We start from the raw sequence: 24,254 nt of genomic DNA on the forward strand, positions 1-24,254 counted from the left end.
GCTATGGCAACTGTGGGAACCACCCTCACCTGCAAAATGAGTGCCCAACAAGAACCCAAACATGCAAGAGCCGTGGTAAAAATAAGCATTTTGCCAGTATTTGCAGGGCAAATTGGAAGATGAAGATGCAAAGATTTGACTGCCAAAGTCACCCAAGAGTCTTATGTTGCAGTGAGGAAAGGACAACAATAGAACAGGCAGACACATCAAATGAGGAGGAACTTTTTCACATGCATTCCATTAAAGGTTCCTCTGCTGTAATCAGGCATACAGTCTGCAGGTGCTGAATCTCCATCTATGGTATGTGGGTGTTGGCAATTATCAACACCGGATTACGGTTCAAGATCTGTCACCACAGTCCTCATCCACTAAAGCCAACATCTTTGCTTTTAGCACTCACCCATCCTTTTACAAGGTGTTTTCACACTGTTGATAATACAGGAAAGCCCATCCATTTATCAGAGTGTTTGTGGCACTAGCAGGCAAAGAGGATCTATGCGATCAATGTGCGCCCGAAGATAGCGCATTCGGAAATCCTGAATGTAATAATGCTGTAGCGCAGTGATCACATATATATCTGCACTATTGTACAATGGCACATTCCCGGGCTTGCAAGTGCAGAGGACACCCCAAAATCCATTATACCACATATGTGGAGGGGGTGACACCCCCGCAACCTCAGATCCCCCCACATGTGCGATGCAACAGGGATTCAGTATTTGTGTCTACTTCAAATGCACAGTAAATGTAAATGCGTTTTTTTTTTTCTTTCTGTATTTTGGTATGATACCAGCAAAGACATTGGGGGTCATTCCGAGCTAGGAGGTAAGTACCGGTAAATTCCGGCATGGCGGAAAGTACGACACCGCCCTGGCGTCAGACCGCTATTTGCAGCCCATTCCGACCTCGCGGGCACGCGCTTTCCGCCATGCTGGAAAAGTTCCGAGCGGCATGCCGCTAAACGACCCGCAAAACCCCCTACCGGCATGCCGCGACACGTAAATAACAACACCGCGTTGGAAGCAGCAGCGTCTGTAAATAACAGTGACTGTAATTTACGGATCCCGTAAATTACGGTCACCGCAAAAAAACGGAACTGGAAATTTCGTCATCGTACAGGAACGGGATGGAGCGCGGCGGCCATCTTTAAAAACACAATCCATTGCAATCCTCATCAGCCAGCACCCTTGGGAGCAAACTGAAGTGGGGAAAAGGATCACACCACAAGGAAGAATGCCAAAAGCCCCAAAGAAGACTGTGGACCGGTTCCGCAAGCAGAAATTCAGCCCTGAAGAACTGCAGGCCATGGTGGACTACCTGGCAGAGCATGCTGATGTTGTGTTCAGCCCTGACATGCGCAGAGAATCCATCATCTGGAAAAAAAACATCTGGGCTCAAATCGGCCAGACGGTGAGCGCTGTAGGCACCACCCCCCGCACCCGCAGGGACTGTCGCAAGCGGTGGGATGACCTGCGGGTGCAGGTGCAGGGCCTCCTCTCCGCAAACCGGAGTCAGGCTATGCAGACCGGAGGGGGCACAAGTGCCCCTGTCAGACTTGAGCCTTAGGAGGAGACATGTGCCGCATTGATTGGTACCGAATCCATTGAGGGCGTCGGCGACATGGAGTGTGGGGGCAACGTCGTCTGCCGAAGGAGGTGAGTGTCCAAAGTCTACACTGCCAATGGCCATTGCATGATTAAAACTCCCCCAAGGGCCATCAAAGGCACCTTCTCATGTTGCCTTCCCCCCCATCCAACTCTACCCCCCCATCCAACCAATGCAGAGCCAACTGGCACGCAATCAAGGGCCAAGTGCAAGTACATAACGCACATCAACCATAGTGCATCAACTTGCACATCACATCATGCACACTGTGCAGCCGGTTTGGCAGTGTGCCATCCAGACTGCACATTTCCAGGCCATGATGAGTCACTCCGAAACCTGCGTACATGTCATACTCATGCACATGTACCACTGCTGTTGCTACACCCAAAAGGCCACAAAGCCCAATTGACAGAAATGTGAATGCAGCCATACATGCAATTAGGACATCATACAATCACTCATGTTGGCCCTCTCTTCTACCCCCACAGGCACTGATCATGACAGCGGTGAGCCACAGTCCAGCCGCCCAACCACCTCCATGGGCAGTGGCAGGGTCCGGCGCATTCCTGCACCGAAGAGAACACCTACCCCGGCTCCGGAAAGGCCAGTGGAGGCCGCACCACCCCAATCCCTCCCAGCATCGGCGCCTGCCACAGTGCCCACCCCAACCTCGGCACAGTCCAGCATTTCGGGGGAGGTAGCAGCTACAGGCCCCGTGGAGAATGTGGACAGCTCTCCATCCATCTACGGGGCATCCGAGGATGAGTTCTATCCGACAGTCCACACCCCGGAGCCCTGCAATGTCCCGCTGGCCTCATGCAGTGACTCTGGAGATCCACAAACACCTGCCCGTAGTCTTCCTACCGACACGCAGGGGCACAAAGATCGTGGGCCAAGTCCACCAGTACAGTCCTCGGCAGAGCACGCAGGGCCAAGTCGATTGAGCGATGGATTACCATCATTTGGCACACGTCGTGCAAATCAGCTCGCTGATCAAATCAATGAGGACACCCTCCAGGCCAGGGTGGAACGGCACAATGAACTCAGGGAAATGCGCCAGTCACTCACTGACAGCACCAACAGGTTGTGTGAGACAGTCACTGACAGCACAAACCGTTTGTGTCACGTCCTAGGACGCATAGCCAATGCCCTTGAGGCTGCCCAATCAAATCCGCAGCATCAGCAGGAGGAAACGCCCTCATCCAGTGGGGCCACTCCAGCAAGCCCACCAAGACGCATTCTGCGTTCCATGCGGCGCAGGGACATGCCTCCCCCGGGCCCCAGGAGCAAGAATCAATAATCAATGCTGCCACATGTGGCCTTCACGTACTACATGGGACTACTATTGTTGAGTTAGGGGGGAGGGTTTGTTGTGGAGTTGGGGGGGAGGGGGTGGGGGGTGAGGGTTTGTTGTGGAGTTGGGGGGAGGGGGGTGGCTGGAGGGAATGTTCACACTCATCCTTTATTTTCAATACACTATTGATGTTGCAAAGTTTAACCGTTGTGGACATTCCTCATTGAGCATGTGTATTATGACGTCTGACAGTGCATGGTCTACAAGTATACACACACCCAGTGCCCCGTGTGGCCATGTAATGCCACCCTCTGCTGACTTGTGTTCTGGTTATTATGTCCAATCATTGTTTGGCACACGCCATGTCCCTCAATTGCACCGCATCCATGATGCCATCTTGCCACTTCCTCCTCCTCCTTCACTCCATCTTAATGTGCTGCTAGCAGTCCCATGTCAGGGGACAGAGACGCAATCCAAGGGATGGACTATTTGTTCAGCTTTACACATGACATGGGGATCTTGGACACCACATAGCAGTAGAAGGGTCCCCCACCAGTCCAGCTTCGCCAACTCATATGTGCCTTATGCAAGCCAGGTGACTGATCCATCTCCACACATGCACGGGTATGGCCAGTGTTTAAGTGCTCCCTGGGCCTGTTCTGTGGGTTACTGACAGGGGTCATGTACCATGGTGTCAAGGGACAGCCACCAACACCTGCATGCCTAGCCAATTGAGGTAAGTGTTTGAACTGTCACGGTGGAGAACTGAACTTAGCTGACATGGCACCGTGTAACTGATGGCCATACGCACATGTCCATGGATGCATTTCGCCCATTCATGGCCACATTATGTGTCCAGTTCAATGAAATGCTGTAGGGGGGTGCGTCTACAAGATGGTCCATGAACAATGGCACGGACATCTCGTGGTACATGCTTCGTTGATTCATGCAGCAGTCCTGATGTTATATCCATGTAGTGCTGTGTACTGTGTGAATCCGTAGTTGGGTGCGTTGGATGTAGTCAGTGGCTCGTAATCTTCATACTGCCCGATCCATACTATGGTGAATTCCAACACTCCTATGGGTGTGCCAAACCGGTGACGTGGTGTGGTATCCCTGCTGCCCTCAGTTCAATCCACTCCCAGGGACGAGTCTCCGGTGTGGTACCATGCTGGGGGCAGCCACATTGTGCATATGCAGTGTGTCTTCCTATATGCCCTTACGGTTGTGGTGGCCGCCAATGAGTGGTGCATGTGTTGTGGGATTTGGCCTTGTCAGATGTTGGAAATCTTGTGGTTTGTGTGTGCCTTACTCCATCGATGTGGGAATCTGTGCTGATGTGCCGTTGCACTGGTTCTGCGGCAGGGTGGTTGGTGGGGTGAACATTGTGCACTGGCTTCATCATTTCGACCCAGTTTGTTCATGCAGGCACCCACCTCATGGCACCAATGCACTGGCATGACACAGTCAGATGACTCACCAGGCAGCCAGGCACGTCATCCTGCATGTCGCCCCATGCTGCACGGTAGCGTGGTGATCAGCTGGCCCATTGAGTCATGAGTTGTTCCATGATGTCGGGCCCACCCATGTGTGATGTTCTTGGTAGTGTTGCATTCCATCTGCACGTAGGTGGAGTGGTATTGCTTGCAGTTGCTATCCGCCACCTGCATGCAATGCTGGTCCACCTACGACATGTGGGTGCTGTCAGGGGCACCCATGTCATTTGGCATGCCTGCCAATGCATGGGGGCCAACTTTAGTGTTGTATATCTCCTGGGTAGTCCATGTTAGGGATTTGTAGGCCCTTGTGTGCTTGGGGAGGTGAACCAGCACTTGCTTATGTGTCCGTGTAATGGACGGTTGTGACATGCCATGCATGGGCCCCACTGTGTGCTGGTAGGTGCCTGTGGCATGGGTGTGGGGCACAGGCAACACCTTCAGTTGTGCCAGGATGGCAGTCTGTATTTGTATGCTGCTCGCTTATCTCGTTATTTCTCGGCCCAATTATGGTGGTGATGGTGTCACAGTCAAGCTGGTAGGGGGTGTGTATCTGCTCAGGGGTTTCCTTGAGGGACCGGACATGCTGCGTGGGAATGGGGGCTGCTGGGGTGGTGACGGAGGCTGCACTGGTGCTGCATGCTGTGCCTGTCTCCCCCTCCTTCTCCCCCTGTGTCTCCTCAATGGGGGGGGGGGCTGGTGTTGTAGGTGTAGTTATTGTGGTTGTGCCCTTGCTGGCACTATTGGTATCATCTTGGTGTGGGAGGGGGTGTAGTGTGTGGGTGTGTTCCTTTCCTGCTGTGGCAGACTCCATTGCCTCAACCTGTGCTGATTGTGTGCACCTGTGGCTCTGGGAACCACTGCTCAGGGTTCTTTACTCCTTCTCTGAGATGCCTGTATGTACTCCATGCTGGTAAGGTACTTTACGGGCTTAAGGAGGCTGTTAGTTACGTGTGCTCCTTGCTTGTGATCAGCTCCGGTTTATGCCATGCTGCTAATTTCGGCATGGTGGGGGCGCGCACGACCCAAGACCGATAATTACGGCACCATAGTTTACGGTGCCGTAATCAGCGGTTTGAGAGGTCAGAATAGCCTGTAGCGGTAAACGATGCCGGTAAATCATTACCGGCATGGTTTTTCCCTTACCTCCTAGCTCGGAATGACCCCCATACTCTGGTGCTGCTAAGTAGGTGAAAGATTAGTTCTGATCTGATTTACATGCAATAACAGGGCAAACAAGAATGTATTGGAAGAATTCCATGCAGATTTCAATGGAATAGTGTGCATGAGATTATATAAGATCACATGAACAATACTGTGCCACCAGTGACCGTCCAACACATGGATGTGCCATTCCACATCTACATGCAAGAGGAAAAAGAATTTGAGATGGCAGGAATTATAGAAACAGTTATGGGACCCATATCCTGGATTTCCCCCATAGTCTTTGCAAAGAAGGCTACTCAAAATATGCATGGACATGCACCTTGGCAACGCTATCGAACCTGAGAGTTGGTGATTTTATTGCATATTTGTTGGGTGCCACAATGTTCTCAAAGCTCGATCTATACGTTGGATATCACCAGCTGAAACGCTACAAACAACTCCTAGAGATTGTCATCTTCTTTATGCATGTTGTCCTACGGCGATACAAGAGGCCGAGGTTTGGTTACTCTCCTTTACCAGTGAAGTGTTCAATCAGGAATATCCTTCTTGGACCTGCTTGGAGTTATAAACATTGGTGTGAAATACTGGTCTCCTTTTGCTTAGAAGAAGAGCACATGCCACAACATTTGTGCTCCAGCATTTGAGGGACTTCATCATGACCATGCACATAGATATATGCAAACTCCTGAGGAAAAGCTGGAATTCTATCGGATTGTTGTCAATCGAGATGGTGCCAAGGCCGACCGCTAATGGTCACTGATACTGAGGTCTCACCCGTGCTCCACAAACAGTCTTAGAAGGGCAATGTTTTATGGGGATGGTACATTTTTGTGGTCAAGTCATACACCATTGACGACTCACAAGGAATCAAAGTACAGCAAAAAAAGCTTGTACAGAAATTCACCTCAGGTGACTGGAATGTTGAAACCTCACAAAGTATTTCAGTTCTCAAAAATATGCATTTATACTGCGAGAGCGAGATACCTCTGACCGGCCCATAGAGTCAGAGCTTGCTCCGTAGTACTTTTTAAGACGAGATAGCTGCACCTGGAGGCGGATGGGGTGTAGGATTTCTTACTCCAACACCAATCAATAAGGACAACTCAATGGTTTGGGAAAGGGGAGTCTGTTTAATGACAAGTACAAAAAACGGGGAAACATGGAAATCAACAGTGATGCGATAGCCCGTCTCGCTTCAAATCCCAACAACTTCATGCAAACGTTAACAGTTATACCCAAAATTCGTCATCATTGACGTGTAACACTCAAAAGTTATCATGCAATTCTATTGGTTGGAAAAGGTAACTTAAATATAGGTGCTATATCTGTATCTGTATATGGTAACGGAGTGTGAGGATTGGATAAACATCATTAGGTGGGTGTCTAAGCCCTTCCCTCAAAAATGACTACGGTGGATATCACTAAAAATACGACGTCCCATTGGTTCTACTATCTATAGGACCCTACATTATTTGGTCCCTTCTGATTGGGTTGGCTTCAACCCCATGCATACATCTCCACTTTAATTAGCAGCACGCAGAATAGTCAACCAGGTGCAGGATGCCCCAAGATTCACCCAGCTTCCCTTCCATCAATCAGTACTTTAGTGCTATGTGTCAATTAGTTGGCTGTGGTCGGCCTCAAAACTGTAGCTTCTTGTCAGGAAAAGTTATGGTATCTTCTGTTTGGGAGACAGCCAGGCGTAGGTGTCTCTTCTCGCTCGGCTGGTCATGTGCTACCACATCGTGAATCTGCTTAGTTTTCCTTCTATTTGTGCATTTAATTCTTATTTGCCTTGCCACCTGCCTGGGCCTCCTTATCTCGACCTTCGCGGGGCAGGCTGCTCTGTTCTTAAGTTTCGATTCTCCGGAGGTACTGTCCGTCTCCCTTTCTTGGTCTGACCTCGACTTCCCAGGCACGGGCTGATCTTGTTGAGTTTCGATTCAGCCGTCTCTTCTTGTTTTAGCTGGAATATGAATCCTGTCCTGTTTGACCCCTGGTAGCCTGAGTTAATTCTGCTTTTTGTATAAAAGTGGACTTGCACTTATATAGTGTGCTTCTGTTACATATCGGTCCCGTCCTGCAGTACCTCCCGGTTCTTGTGACCACATACAGGGGCAAGCGCGTTCCAGAACTTCGTTGTGGCTTTGGTATCGGTTGCCATGGCGTCTGGTCATACAGCAGAGAACCTTGCATCAGCTGAGACGTCCTGTGCGTAGAGAACGCGTAAGGAGGCTCCGCCCCTCTGCACCATAAAAGCCGAAGGGACTCAGCGGCTTGTTGCTGCTAATTGTGGCGTTACGCTCCTATGGTTTCATCCCGTTCCAGTGCCTTATTTCCTTTCCTCTTGTTATTTGACTTCCTGGTTATTCGACCCACCTTTGTCTACTTGGATTGTCCTTGCCTGTTCCTTCAACCTGATCTTTGAACTCTGTTGCCGACTTCGGATTGTCCTTGGATTGCATTTGTTTTTTCCTCCATTTTGATCAGTGAACCAGTTGCCGAACTCGGACTGTCCTTGGATTTCCACTGTGCTTTCGCCTGTCTGGTGAGATTACTTTTCTTGCCGCTCCACGAAATTTGAACTATCTTCCTACGCGGACTACCACGCTGCACATTACAAGACTGCCTCTCCAACTTGGTCTGTGTTTGTGTAATTAAGGTACCCATTCAATTCACCTGTATTGTTCATTACCTGAAATCACCAGTTTTTCTCATACGTGTGATTTCCTGGAACTATATCCTCCTTTTCTACTTCAACCAAGGGCATAGTAGTGAAGCTTTCCAGTGTATGCACCATCCCGTCACTGGTGCGACCCTCGTGCCGCCCGGGTATATTATTCCTTACTAACCTTCCCATTTGTTGTTTTGTACCTGCCGTTGTTTTTCCTTTCGACTGGTACCCAACTTCCCTAGGAATCCCACTTATCAGGTCTGTTGGGGGTTGTATCAGTCATAGTTAGTTTGTGGTTATCAATTGTCCATACTCATAGTTTTGAGTTTTCTTGTAGATTCATCTATTAAGGTCCAACAGCACTTCAACCATTGTCTAGGTACTTAGAGAAAAATCTGATTGTCTAAATAACTCCATATTGCCTGATTGCTTCTAATCATACTGTGTTTTCTTTGCAGCATTGGTTATTGGCGGTGTGTGTTCTCCTGCTCTTTTAGGCGATAGACTTCTCTGTTGGTTTTTACTCAAACAGCAGAAAGGTACATCGTAGAAAAGAGCCCCTCTTAGAGGAAGCCTGAATCACAGAATTCAGGGGAGCTGGAATCCTGGAGGCTGAACCCGAACCTGTTAAATCCTACCTCCCTTCCGCGAGGTCGTCTTACCTAGGCTCCAATCAGCATACAGAGCGGTGACTAACAGCTTCGTTGAGGTAGATATATAGGTGGCGCTTGCCGCTCTATTATTCTACTAAGCATAGCAAGCCGCACTGTTTTCTTAGTTTCTTGCGGTTACAAGCATATGTACAGGCGTTAGCTGGTTGAATAGCTTCATCCTGCTTAACAGTTTAAGTTTCTTTATCTTTCAACGTCGTCTCTCCTTCTAAGTTCATGATATCCTTATTCATGACGTTTCGCCTCTGTGTGTCCTCTTTTGATTGTCGTTTCTTTCATTTGTGAGTCTGTCCGGGCCCTCGTGACATCACCATTCGTCTTCAATTAAGGCCTGTTGAGTTTCTTCTGGGACAGTGTTTAAGCAATCTTCATTTTGTGTCATTTGCTGGTAGGGTTTTTTCAATGGATACCTTACTGCCCATGGTTATTGGCACTTCAATAGGTATTGCTCTTCTGATGGGCACTGGGCAGAGCCCTAATGCGGCTCTCTGCTGGTTTATTTGCTCATCATACGTCGCATATCTCGGTGTGAACGTTCCTGGTACTTCAAAATGGGCGGCTGGAGTGCAGGCTATATTTGGAACCTCCTCTACACTCCCCCCTCTGGTCGGTTCATCGACCACTTCTGCTTCCTCTTTTGGATTCATCTTACTTGGTTCTTCTGTATCCATTTCTTCTTCGTCTTCTGGGTTTGTGCATGATGGTTTGAAGGAATGTCTCTTTGGAGTTCATATTTTTATCACTCCTTTCAGGCTTCCTGCTGTCTTTACATATTCGTCTTTGTTCCATGTCATTAGCTGGCATTGTCCATTTGGGCTGCAATAGATCAATTTTCCTTCATAATTTCTACGTTTCCTGGGGTAAAGAAACTTTGTACCCTCTGGCACATGCTTGCTCGCCTTCACAAAGTCTCTTATTTCATCGTCAGTTAGATCTATGGGCTTCCATCCTGGTTTGACATCAATCATGATCTTCATCCCTATGGCTTTCTTCGCAGTTTTCTGGCATTGCGAGATTATCATCTTGATAACGCAAAATCCTAGTAATATCATTACTAGCAGGGCCCCCAAGAACTTGAATGCATCTGCCATCCATTGTGGAACCCATGAAAACAATGATCCAAACCAGCGGTCATCCTCAACTTCCTCGGTTTCATTGATCATCTGGTTCTGCAGGTTTGTCAGCATACCTATGGCTTTTGTTAAAGCTCAATTTTTTTCGTCATGAGAAGGTATACATGTGCAACATGATTCTCCAATTTTTGCACAAACTCCTCCATCCATAGCTGTGATCATGTCAAGTACATATCTGTTCTGGAGAGTCCTTAGTCAGATGGCTCTTAGCTCTTCCTTGATCGCATTGAATCCTTTTATTGTCGAGTTGATGGTTTGCAGTAACTCCCATCTGGTTATCTGCAACCATTTAGTATTTGCTCCAACTTGGAATCTTGGCATGAGGATTGGCGCGAACACTGATGAGGTGAGGCTAAACAGCCTGTGTCCATATGGGATTGCATGAACTGCTTCTTCTGATTTGGCAGAGAAATAATTTTCTCTCTTCACTCGAGTTGTCAGTTCCACAGATCTCTTCTTCGTCAGGTGAGCATCTGCTTTTGGAAAACTATCAATATTCAGGTCATTATTCGGGATCACTAATGCTGGGACGTGGACATTCACTATTGTGCATATGCCTCCCCAGTTTTTCAGCAGTCTGGTGTATGCTTTGGATCCACATGCCCAGTAATGATCCATGATTACCACAGTACCATGAGTCATTCCTGGAGCTTCAAAAATTCGTCCGCAGTTCTGATTTTCTCCCATTTTCCTTGTACCATTGTTCCTGAAGCACAATTGTGGGCTTTCTAGTGGCACTATCTACAATGGTCCTCCTCTGTCCTCAACCCATGTCAGTAGTGTTGTAAGATTTGGCCATAGTGGTTTGCACAGTCTCTGTGAGTTTTCTATTGCTTCTTTTCAGGCTCAAAGGACCATCCATGCTCGGCAGATCACTACGCCTTCTTCCCATCTGTTTGGTGAAAGCACTGTTCCCCAAATCTGCATTTGTCCTCTGTTTTTCCAAATTTGAGCTTCTTCTGGAGTTTTTCCTTGGACGTTCAGTCTCGGGTTTACTTCCCATCTTTTTCCTGCTCCTTTAACTTCATGTTTCTCGTACCTGATCACGTGATTCCTAGTATGGGCTCTATTTCTCATCTTAATGTCCTGAACATAATCATCTTCATCGGGATAATATGTTTCAGTTGCCCATATCAATGAGGCATCACTTCCCATGAACTGGCCTCTGGTGTTGCACATTGCTATGTGTGACAGACAATTTGCCGTCGGGACATAGATTTCTACAGCCACGAAGATCTTGGATTTCCCCATGCTGTACGGTAGAAGTGCACAAATGAAGCATTCTCCTTCTGAATTTCGTCTTCCAACTTCTTTCATGTGCTGGTACCAAATGGTGTTCCCTAGATGTGCTCTGCTGTCCAGGTAATTGTTTAGTTCATTATTATCTTCATGTAAGCTTCTCTCGATTCTTAATGTTTTCCTGTAGTTTGCTATAACTACATCTCTGAATGCCTCTGTATGGCTTTTCCTTGCTGGAGGGTTCTCAGGTATCCTGGTCCATGGTGCAGGCTTCTTCATCTGCGCCCTTTGAGTGGACAAGAGTCTGGCAGCTCTTTTCTGGTCCTTGTGCATCTTTTCTCTGCTGCGTGCAAGTGCCCATACCAACCAGCCTGGCACTAGTCCAGTATACGGTTGTATTGTAGGCCTGGTACTTGTCCCTTGTGTTGGAATATGCATGCTGGGTAATACAGTCTCTGTCGTTTTGTTCTTCAGTTCCTCTTGTCGTTTTCTCGCTCTGACTATGGGCCTCATTCCGAGTACGGCGCTAACCAATGGCGCTATTAACGCCTTGGTTGACGCCGTACCCGGACCGGCAGTGCCTTGGTGGATGGCGGAATTACCGCCCCATTCCAAGGTTGGCGGGGCGGTAATTCCCCAATCCCCATTTACCCTTCCCCATTCCCATTCTTGCCCCATAGGGCATAATGGTAGTGGGGAAGGCGTCAATTACGCCACCGTAAATTACGGTGGCGTAATTAACATCAAGGTCCCTTAGCGCCATGGTTTTTAACACCTGCTAAAAGCAGGTGTTAAAACCACCATGGCGCAAAGGGAACTCGGAGTATGGCGGTAAGGGATTACCGCCACCGCTCTCGTTAGCGGTGGCCGCTATCCCTTACCGCCATACTCGGAATGAGGCCCTATGTGTGGAAATAGAAGGTCTACTAACATTTGTGTCCTTGCGGAGATTTTTTCTGCGGCCGCTTCTGTTTTCTTAAGGGCTTCTGACACGACTGCTTCTGTTAGCCTTCCCCTTAATTCTTCTTGTTTTTTCTCACTGTGAAAGCTTTTGCGGTAGGCAGTCTCATCTTCTCTGCTGCTTTCGTTTGAGGTTCTTTGTTCATTGGTGCTAGGCCTGGTTCGTGTGCATTCAGTGTATGTCTAAGTACTTTTTCTTCATTCTTCTTGTGCCGACCCTGTCTCCGGCTTTCCTGTTCATTTGTTACCATAAATGTGTGTATATCACTATTAATCACTTTCATTTCAAGTTCGTTTACTCTACGATCAGATCTCCTAGGGATTGGAATGACTATATAAGGTTTGGGTGCTCTTGTGGGTTTCATGCGTGTATCATCAGGTGGGTGCACTGAAATCGGAACGCTTTGAGCACCAATAAAAAATGCTGTTCTGATCGTTAATCACAGTAAAATAATGATGAATATAATGCATAAATACATTATAGTTCGATATGTAAGGCAACAGCATTTTCTTCCAGAGAAGCGGGGGTGCCTCTCTGCTTGTGGGAGGACCAGGTTACTGCTCTGGGCCGCCATATCGATCATTTGCCAAACGTCAATGTTATTGTTTCCACACTCCCTATGGTTCTTCGAATTCTGTGTCAAAAGCCTCAGGTGCTTCACAAGTGTCCCCCCTCTTGCGAGTGTCGATTGTCTCTTAATACAGGATACAGTTTCTTTGCTAAATGTATGGAAAAAATAGTTTAAAATAACACTTCGATGAGTCACCTTTACTGTGCATGATCAAAATACGTGAGTTCCCAGTCCACCCCCGAATCTGCTTCAGTCCTGAGGACATGTTGGACACTGGTCAGTGTGAAGAAATAGGGAAAAAATGACAACAAATATAACAAGTAAGGTTCTTGACTCTGCTCCCTCGATCTGTACCTCGGTGAAAGTCTCTTCAGAATCTCCTCAGATAATCTCTCTGATGGATGGAAAGTTCTACTTGGAGTATTATTCCATGCAGGAGCATTTCCATTTGTGCGATATTGGCTGGATCTCTGATGAAGGTGAGGACGTCAACCTCGATAGGCCTCCCCACTAATTCCGGAAAGTCGGTAACTAGGCGAAAAAAGGACATTGTGCGCAAATCTGCTGTCTTCTGGCGGTAGGGACATTTGTCCAGTCTTTGTTGAGATTCAGGATTATATGTTCTTTCCTTGACATAAACAATGTTTGCACTGTCCGGTCGTGTGGAGATGGCTCAAATGTTCAGTATATCGAAGGAATGTTAATGTATCAGTTGTTCTCCCGACAATAGATGGACAGTCTTCGATTATGCGAAAGAAAAGTGTATTGATGAGTTCATCTATTTCCGCCTGTGGTGGAAGCATTTGTTTCCTTCTCATTGTACTGAGGGAGTACGATAAATTGTTCAGCAATGACAGTAAGCAGTTGTCTTATTATTTTTTCATTTTCAGGATCTTGGAGAAAGTCTGTGACACTGGTGAGCCTCCCTACCAGTGATGGGTAAAATCTTAACACTAGGTTGAAATATATAACCACATCCTTTATGCTCTCTCTACTGTGCGACACCATAAGTGCTTCCAAACAAAGTCTCGGTTTTGGATAAATCGGGATGCTGTATCTGTTTCCAATGTAAGTATCCTTGATCAAAGTTTGTCATAGTCTTTTTCTCCTCACAAAACATGTTGTGGCTTATACGCGCAATTTTCTTCTTCACCCTGCAACTAGGATGCACAGAGTGTCCGTTTTTATGTCCTTATCCCCTTTTTTGCTTAGAGGAGTGTCCAGGTTAAGCCACAACTTGCAAAAATTCTTTGTCTTTACTTTGCTGGTCATGCGTCGTCCTTCCTCGTCATGGATTTCTAACGTTGCCACTTTGCTTCATGTAAAACTGCTTTGCTGTAGATATTATTTCGCTTCAATGGTCCAAGGCTAAGAAACATGTTGAAACATTACACTGGAGAGCCAGACAGAAATGCCCGATTCCCTCCCTCACATATCCTTGAAGACAGGGAGCAAGGCATTTAATCAGTACACGAATGTCAGCGAGTCTCCTGAAAGAATAGCAATGTACGAAACTAGCATTTAAAGATTTGAATTATGCTCTTCTTTACGGCCCCCCTTTCTGAGCCCAGTGAGGCCCCGGAGAGCGGGCTGACCTCTAGAGCGAGAATCGAAACTAAGAGATAGTGAGGTCTGGTAAGTGCCAGTCTCCTACGCGCAGCTTGCCCATGAAGAACAGAAACGCTGTGTTCTCGCAAATAAAGAATGGTGTCTGTAAAATTGAAGATTGCAAACCGTTACTAAATATGGTGGTCTAAGGTGTCATATTTGTCACACTGGTCAATCATCGCCTCTAATTCAAAGGGAAATGAATTGGGGGCGGCATCAAATGTGTCATACTGTGTCATTGCTGATTGTAAGGTGCTTGGTTTGTATATATGTAACTGATGTACGTTTCACTCTTCCCTTGCGTCCCCCGAGGTCTGTTAGACACACGTCACGGGGCGTGGGACCATTTGGCCAACTGGGACTTCTTTGTATTGCAATAAACCATAGATTTTGGGAACGGAACCTCGTGTCTGGCGTATCTATTCGAGTGTGGTGACTGTGCCTTGTTTCCACATCCGAGGGTCCCTCAGGGGCCCCTTCAAGATGGCGCCTGAATAGGGACCCTGCCCCACTTGTTCCATCGTGTACGTTGCAAAATAAGGAAGGCGGTAAGAACGGCGAGGACGGGAGAGATCGAGCCGAGATCAAGAGGTGTACGGGGCGCCCCCGTGAAAAGCGATGAGACTCCTTTGCAGATCTGCACACCGCTGATCCCTGATCGACGTCCCTAGCCAGCGAACAAGGAGGCGAGGGTCCCAAAACGAGGCAGAGCTGAGATACGCAGACACAACGTCATTGGTTGTGCGGGTACACGGACGAATTGTATCTTGAAAAGACAAATTGACTAATCAGGTGAGTCGTGCCCCGATTCGTAAGTGATTGTCATCCACCGCCGCCGAGACTGGCGGATACTTCCGCGGTATCGCTGACAATATGGGTTTAGAGACTGGTAGTCCTTTCTCTATTTTTCAGCTCTAGCAGCCGTCCCAGTTCCCTCAGCGCGGAGCCCGCTGGGAGTATTTATTCCTCCTCCTCCCGGTGGACGCTGCGTTGCAACCCCTCTGGATAGTGTTCCCAACTTCCGGGTTTACGCTGTTTGCTGACACTCTGCCTGGATCATCAGTGCTTTTGTTCTGTTACTAACTTCGTCCTCTGCACAAAGTTTTCCTTTTCTTTGTTACTTTGCCTCTTACCGGTTTCATTCCGGTTCCTTCGTCCGGGTCGCGTCTCCCTCCTTCGAGACCCGGTGCCTTTGCTCTTTCTGCTTTCTCCTCTCCGTTTACCCTGGGCTCCTCTCCAATTGGATTCCCAGTCTACTTCCTATTATTCAGCTTTCTCTTCTCTTACCTGAGTCCTTTACTTCCTGTGTCCTGCCGGGCTGCATTGGATACCAGCCACGCCTTCTGGCTTCACGTTTGCTACAGATCCCTACCGTTTTGAGTCCGCACCTCTTCCTGCTACATCCTTCATTTCTGTCTGCAACATCACTTCGGAAGTTCATACTTGGAGTCGGACAGAGTGGAGTTTGGCGCCTGACAAGGGTTTTTTCTGCCGCTTGGCTTTTTCCCTTGTGTATCGGCTTGCTCCCGGGGAGGGAGCCACAGGCGTGCTGTTCCATCAGCGTTCACTGTGGCTTCCCTCCGTGACAGGCAATTACCACCAAAAAAGGAGAAAGACTACCTTGCCAGGCGAAACCTGTCCACCGAAGGCATCGACTCAAGCAGCTCAGGTGAGGAGAGTGTGGAAGCAAAGGGGGAAGTGGGAGAAAAAGGGTCACAGAAAGGACAGATTTCAACGCCAAAACATAACAAGATGTCGGCGGAGGAACAAGTTCAAGAGCTTTGGAAGGCTTTCCAGGCTATGTCTGTAGAGCTACAGGGAGTGAAGACAGAGAACGCTCTTCTCAAACAGATGGTATCGGCTAGAGAACATCCTACCGTGGAATTACCTCCCATGCCACTCTCCTTGGGAAAGTTTGATCGTTCTCCCAAAAGGGTAAAAGAGTTCCTGGAGGCTTGTACCGTCTATTTCACGTTTAGACCCCGCACTTTCGCTACTGATCAGGCCAAGGTTGGATTACTAATCTCTAATATGACTGGGAATGCGTTGGCATGGGCAACTCCTTTGGTAACCAGTGCAAATGCCATACTGCATGACTTTACGGGATTCCAGAATCTGCTTAAACAGACCTTCGAAAGACCTGAGTTGTCTTTTACTGCTTGTGACGAACTGTTGGACGTAAGACAAGGTTCTTTGGATGTCCTATCCTACATTTCTTCCTTCAAGACCTTGGCGGCTGGGGCAGGTTGGCCGGAACCCGCCCAGTACGCCATCTTGCGGAGGGGCTTAAGGGAGGAGATTAAAGACAAACTAGCCAGATCTCCAACTTTTTCTGATCTACTCGCAGCCGCTCTCCACATAGAGTTTAGACTTCAAGAAAGAAGATCTGAACGTCGCAAGCAACGCACTTCAGGATCTTTGGTGGACCCTCTTTCGCATCCTTCCCCTTCTCTCTCTCCTTCTAAGTCTTCAGATGAACCTATGCAAATTGGAGCTACTAGGACACCCCTATCAGCAGCGGAAAGACGAAGACGGAGAGAAAAAGGACTATGTGCCTAATGTGGTTCGGATCAGAATCTCTTGAAAGACTGCATGGAGGTATCCAACAGAAAATCGGGAGACGACTTCCCTCGGCGCCAGTAGGGACAGGCATCCGAGGGTCATCAAGTTCCATTTCTGGTCCCTACGTTTCTCTCTCAGTGTCAGCTCCGGATTCTCAAGAAGATTCGAGACTCATGGTTCTGTCCGTGGCCCTCAAAGTGGAGGGTAAGCAAGTCGAGTCTTTAGCCCTGTTGGACTGCGGAGCTGCAGGCAACTTCGTTGATACCTTGTGGGCTGATAAAGTAGGCCTACGCAGGATCGCCCGTCAAGAAGGCCAACAGGTCGAAGGTGTAGAGAAGATCCCCTTTGTCCTCCGGTCTAATCACTCATTCCACGGAGGATCTGTTCTTGAATATCAACCATCACACTGAGATGCTGAAGTTCGACATCATACGAGCAGCCCATTTCCCCATAATTCTTTTGATTCTATGGCTCCGGAGACACAATCCTCGTATTGATTGGACGAACAACCAGTTGAGTTTTTCTTTTACCTACTGTACTACCAATTGCCTTCCCTTAAAAGATTGGTGTGATTTACAGTATGTAACAATCTTTCCGGATACCCATCTTGGAGTGCATGCGATACCCCGATTTTGCTCACCTTTTGAAGAAGTGTTTCAAGAGAATCATCACGCCAGATTACCCCCACACCGACCAGAGGACTGCACCATTGACATAGAGACTAACGCTTTAGTACCATTTGGATGAATGTTCTCCCTCACACTGTCAGAGAAAAATGTACTAATAGGTTATCTGGATACCAACTTGAAGAATGGCCTCATTCAGCCCTCAAAATCCCCCGCTGGGGCTTCTTTGTTCTTCATTAAGAAGAGAGGTACTGACAAGCTTAGACCCTGTATAGATTACAGGGGTCTAAACAAGGTCACCATTCGGGATCGCTATCCGATGCCTCTCATCACAGACATCATTGAAGCAGTCCAGGGGGCTAAGGTGTTCACTGAACTCGATTTAAGGAATGCATACCATCTGCTCCGCGTAGCCAAAGGCGATGAGTGGAAGACCGCCTTTCGCACTCGATTCGGATTATACGAATACCGGGTAATGCCATTTGGCCTGGTGAACGCTCCCGCTGTATTTCAACAGTTTATGGACCGAATGTTTTCTGACATGCTCACCATTTCTGTAATTATCTATCTGGACGACATTCTCATTTTTTCCTCCAACATGGAAGAACATATTCCTCATGTCACTCAGGTTTTGGATCGTCTTCAAAGGAACCAAGTTTTGGTCAAAGCCGAGAAGTGCATTTTTGCAGTTCCTTCGGTACCATATCTAGGTATCTTATCAGCGGATGGTATTGCCATGGATCGCAACAAGGTTCAAGCTATTCTTGACTTGCCTGCCCCTACTTCAGTTCGAGAAGTACAAAGATTCCTTGGTTTATCCCATTTCTACAGACAATTCATACCAAACTTCTCTGAAGTGGTGTATCCCATTACCCGTCTACTCAAGAAGGATGCTCTCCCTTTTCACTGGTCAACTGAAGCTGAACGTAGCTTTTCCTTTCTCAAAGGACTCTTCTGTTCTGCCCCTATACTATGGCATCCGGACCAAACATTACCCTTCATCTTGGAGACAGATGCCTCTACGATAGCCATTAGAGCAGATTTGTTACAGAAGGTTAATGAAGTGGAACATCCTGTGGCTTATCTGTCCAAAACCCTCTCCCCCAGCCAACTAAACTACTCGGTTCTTGAAAAAGAACTATTGGCGATGAAGTTAGCGTGCGAAGAGTGGCAGCATCTGCTTATGGGGGCACGACATCAGTTTACCATTCGGACAGATCACAAGAATCTGAGGGTACTGCAAGACATGGAGTGTTCAAATTCACGACAGTCCTGGTGGGCCTATCTGTTTTATCAATACGATTTTCACATCACCTACATTCCCGGAACTTTGAATCGCTTGGCCGACGCACATTCTCGCAAGGATATGAGTAAGGAGAAGTCTTCAGATCGCTCGGAACCACTGTTTCGGAGGAACCAAATCCTGGTTCTGGTAAGCTCTTTCCTTCAAGAAGTGAAAGCCGTGGTTAGACCGGAGTATGCTCAATTACCACTTCATCCTAATTCCCATTATGGCTGGGTATTCTACAAGAATCGTCTATATATCCCATCCGGTCCGTTACGCCAGAAGATACTAAACTGGTGCCACAATCCTCGCACTGCAGGCCATAGAGGCTCAGAAGGTACCATGGAGCTGATCTCAAGAGTATTCCTCTGGCCTAATCTGAGAAGAGACACGTTGGATTAAGTACTAGCTTGTCCCACCTGTGCCAGAGCCAAATACCCTACAGGCAAACCCCTTGGACTATTGACAAAAGCAGAACTCCCCACTCGACCATGGGGACTTGTATCCACGGACCTCATAGTGGATCTGCCTCTGTCCGAATCATGTACATGTATAATGGTCACGGTGGATACGTTTTCTAAAATGGCACATTTCTCACCCCTTCCGGGTCTTCCCAGCGCAGCGAGAATGGCTGAGGTTTTTGCCAGAGACATCTTCAAATTACATGGCATCCCGGACAAGATTATTTCTGATCGAGTTAGCCAGTACATCTCAAAGGTTTGGAAGGGTCTTTGTGTCAGACTAGGTATTGAAAGAGCGCTTTCCTCGGGATTTCATCCTCAAACCAACGGCCAGACCGAATGCCTCAATGCCACTTTGGAGCAGTACCTGAGATGTTACATCAATCAACACCAGGACAATTGGGTTTCTCTGCTTCCCACAGCAGAATTCACATACAACACCACCAAGCATTCTGCCATCGGTCTTTCCCCTTTCTACTGTACTTACGGAGTTCACCCCAAAGCATTTCTGCTCAATGTTCCAAGCCTCACCAATTCCCCGGCTGCAGAAGAAGTTCTACAGAATATTGCAGCAGCTCAGAATGCCGCTTTATGAAGCCTGGAAGACAGTAGAAGACACAAAATGGAGCAGGCTGACAAGCATCGCAAAGAATGCCCGAGGTTGGAGCCAGGCGACAAGGTGTGGTTGTCCACTAGAATCTTACCCAAATGGACACATCCTTCTAAACTATCTCCTTGTTTCTTGGGTCCTTTCCCTGTTCTCTCTAGAGTCAATCCTGTCACTTATAGGCTTCAGCTCCCTTCTAACCTCAGTCGCATTCATCCAGTATTTCATTCTTCCCTTCTCAAACCCTTCATACCTGACCCCACTGCAGAAAGGTTCCCGTCAAGTTCTCTTTCCTGAGAAGAACATGGATGAATATGAGGTGTCTTCCATACGGGACTCTAGGTATCATAGAGGTTGTTTGGAATACTTACTGTCTTGGAAGGGTTACCCCGAGTCGGAGGACTCGTGGGAACCCGCTTCACAGATACATGCCCCTAGGTTAATATCCAGGTTCCACCGCTTACACCCAGGTAAGCCGGGGTTTTCACGCACTGGAAGGGGGAATGCTGTCATCCGCCACCGCCGAGACTGGCGGATACTTCCGCGGTATCGCTGGCAGTATGGGTTTAGAGACTGGTAGTCCTTTCTCTATTTTTCGGCTCTAGCAGTCGTCCCAATTCCCTCAGCGCGGAGCCCGCTGGGAGTATTTATTCCTCCTCCTCCCGGTGGACGCTGCATTGCAACCCCTCTGGATAGTGTTCCCAGCTTCCGGGTTTACGCTGTTTGCTGACACTCCATCTGGATTGTCAGTGCTTTTGTTCTGTTACTCACTTCGTCCTCTGCACAAAGTTTTCCTTTTCTTTCTTACTTTGCCTCTTACCGGTTTCATTCCGGTTCCTTCGTCCGGGTCGCGTCTCCCTCCTTCGAGACCCGGTGCCTTTGCTCTTTCTGCTTTCTCCTCTCCGTTTACCCTGGGCTCCTCTCCAATTGGATTCCCAGTCTACTTCCTTTTATTCAGCTTTCTCTTCTCTTACCTGAGTCCTTTACTTCCTGTGTCCTGCCGGGCTGCATTGGATACCAGCCACACCTTCTGGCTTCACGTTTGCTACGGATCCCTGCCGTTTTGAGTCCGCACCTCTTCCTGCTACATCCTTCATTTCTCTCTGCAACATCACTTCGGAAGTTCATACTTGGAGTCGAACAGAGTGCAGTTCGGCGCCTGACAAGGGTTTTTTCTGCCGCTTGGCTTTTTCCCTTGTGTATCGGCTTGCTCCCGGGGAGGGAGCCACAGGCGTGGTGTTCCATCAGTGTTCACTGTGGCTTCCCTCCGTGACAGGCAATTACCACCAAAAAAGGAGAAAGACTACCTCGCCAGGCGAAACCTGTCCACCGAAGGCATCGACTCAAGCAGCTCAGGTGAGGAGAGTGTGGAAGCAAAGGGGGAAGTGGGAGAAAAAGGGTCACAGAAAGGACAGTGATCCTGATATTGGTTGAGAGTTGATTTTGCAAAATCAAACACCCAGAGTAAGTTTGATTAGCCAAGGGAAAGGTTAAAACATGCCTGGGGTATTGTCCACTTTAGCCGGATTTTTCCGCTGCGGCGAACAATCTTTGGAAACTGGCCAGGAAGTACCACCGGGAGGAACGCCGGCTTATGATATGTACATAAAGTATGGTATGGGAGCGATAATGTTTTGTGAAACTTGGCATAAGCAAACCAGAAAACAGGAAAATCTTCAGTGGCCGAGGGATCGGAGTTTTGAGATGGAACGTATAGATAACCTGGAAAAGGTGTTGATAAGTAAGAGAGCACACCCTGGGGCACTTGATATCCTTAGGGACTGGAGGAGGGAAGCAATGCTCCGATTTAGAAGTAGAGAGAAACATGCGCGCAGGCATAAGTCAAAGGCGGAGAAAGCTGAGGAGAAGGGGGAGGAGTGGAGTAATAGCTTGAGAAAGACAAGACGGCGCGATGAATTAAACATAGAAAAAATATATCCACAAAGAGAGCTAGACTCATCGGACAAATTAATAAACAAAATCTTAACTGAAACAAAACAGGGCCCGAGGAGTGAAACTGAACAGACTACGTCAGTAGCTGCCGCTCAACCCCCTCCCGTTGCTCAGCCCCTCCCAATCCCAGCACTGCCACAGCTACATCAGTAATTGCACTGCCCACTAGCCAGCCAGCCCTGAGTGTTTCGCAATTACCACAGCCCCAGCAGACGTATCCCACTCTCACTACCCCCTCCGTACCTCCCGATCAAGAGGGTGCCACTGTTCCGACTGCCCCTCCCATGAGTGGAATTGAGCAGAATGAATGTACAATAGTAACTCGCAGCGCGATCAGTAAGGAGAGAAAGCGTGAGTTGCAAGAACAGGCGGAAATGTATATAGACGATAATGATGGGGCATCCATGCTAGCGTCCCTATATGACTTCAGAAGGAACAACGAAAGACAGGTATTGTTGGAATGCATGGGGGAATATTTGTCGGGACAATGGAAAAAGTTAATTGGGAAGTTACCACCGCAACGATTGTTGGATTTGAATGCATTAGCCCATTGTAGAGGGAGAGATGAAGAAATAGAAGAGCATGTGAAGCGATTGTTTGAAAAAAAGAATGTATTTGATGAAGAGTATTCTGAAGTACTCGCCACACCGGGGAATAGGAGAAAGAATATTGAGAGAGGCAGGAAGTAAGTGTCAGGACTGTATATGCAGAAATCTTTGCCGCCACTGGGACAGATAGGTGATAGACAAAGATTGCAGGTGTGTGTGCGAGAAACGATGAGATGGATGTCAAGCCCTAGGACTTCGGTAGGGGAGATAAATGAGATATGTAATGAGTACCCTTTGAAAATAAGAATAGAAGCTCTGCGGATGATAGTAGGAGTGTTACTCCAGCAGGTAGCAGGACACAACAGGGGAAGGGGAAATGCACAGAGCAGGGGAAATTCAAATATGCATGGAGGGCCTTTGGGATTAAAGCAATGTGCATACTGCAGAGAGGAAGGACACTGGCGGGCACAATGTTCGCATTTGCAGAATAGAGGCGGATATAGTCAGAGAAGGCATCACAGAGGGCACATGGGAACAAATGGTCACAACAGAAATCATATGCAGCAGCACCAAAATAATTATGGGAATGGTGCACAGAATCAAATCCAGGCTTCGAATCAAACTACTCAAAGTCAAAATCAGCAGGGTGTACAAACGGGAAGTAGAGGGAGAGGGGGGAACATTTTTGATACTCCGACAGGTGCATATTATAATAACAGTGGTGATTACACATCGGATGATGTGTTGTTACCCCAATAGGACAGCCCAGGACAGGGGTCAGAACCAGTGTCAATTCCCGTGAATCAGAAAGGACCCTACGTAGAGATGAAAATCGGGAATGAAGAGCATAGATTCCTCGTAGACACGGGGGCACAAAAGTGCTCGATAGATCATCACTTGGTTTCAGACATACCTCTGTCAGGGCGACAGAATATTTCAGTAGGGTTCGCAGGTACCCCAGTAATAATCCAAATCAGTAGCAGTGACAATAGGGCCTTTTACTGAACATTGTCCATTTCTTTTAAAAGAGCATTGTGGGGAAATTCATTTAGGATTGAATCTATTGAAAAAACTAAGCGCAGTTATTCATTGTACACCAGATGGGGTATTTTTGACTATTTCTCCCCAGACTATGCCGACTTCTGAATTTGTGACAGAACCTTTATCAGGGGAATTGAGTAAGGTACCAACTTGCATTTGGGCCGTGAATGACAATGATGTGGGATGCTTGAAAATAGAGCCAGTAAAAATGACATTAAAAGAAGGAATAATGCTACCACGTATTCCGCAGTATAACATTTCAGCAGAAGGAGAAAAGGGATTGAAAAGCATTGTTTCTGATTTGGTGAAATTGGGAGTGATTGAAGAGATTACAGGTAGTGTATGTAACAGTCCCATTCTTCCCGTGTACAAGAAAGGGGGTAATGAGATACCGTATTGTTTCATAATTGATCTCTGTGCACTGAACAAAGTGGTAGACCCCCAATTCCCGTTAGTGCCAGATGTCACTACGATTTTGACAATGATGCCTGCGTCAGCAGAATACTTTAGTGTTATCGATTTAAAAAACGCTTTCTTCAGTATTCCAGTACACAAAGAAAGCAGGTATTTATTTGCTTTCACTCTAGGAGGGCGGTCATTCACATTTACACGCATTCCACAAGGCTATACTGAAAGTCTGAGTATATACAGTAGAGCATTGAAAGAGCAGCTAGACATGTTAGAATTACCAGAAGACTGTGTGTTGCTACAATACATTGACGATTTACTAATCGCTGCTGACACGGAGGAGA

Source organism: Ambystoma mexicanum, chromosome 14, assembly GCF_040938575.1.
Source record: "Ambystoma mexicanum isolate Mex_15411 chromosome 14, UKY_AmexF1_1, whole genome shotgun sequence".
Taxonomy (NCBI): Eukaryota; Metazoa; Chordata; class Amphibia; order Caudata; family Ambystomatidae; genus Ambystoma; species Ambystoma mexicanum.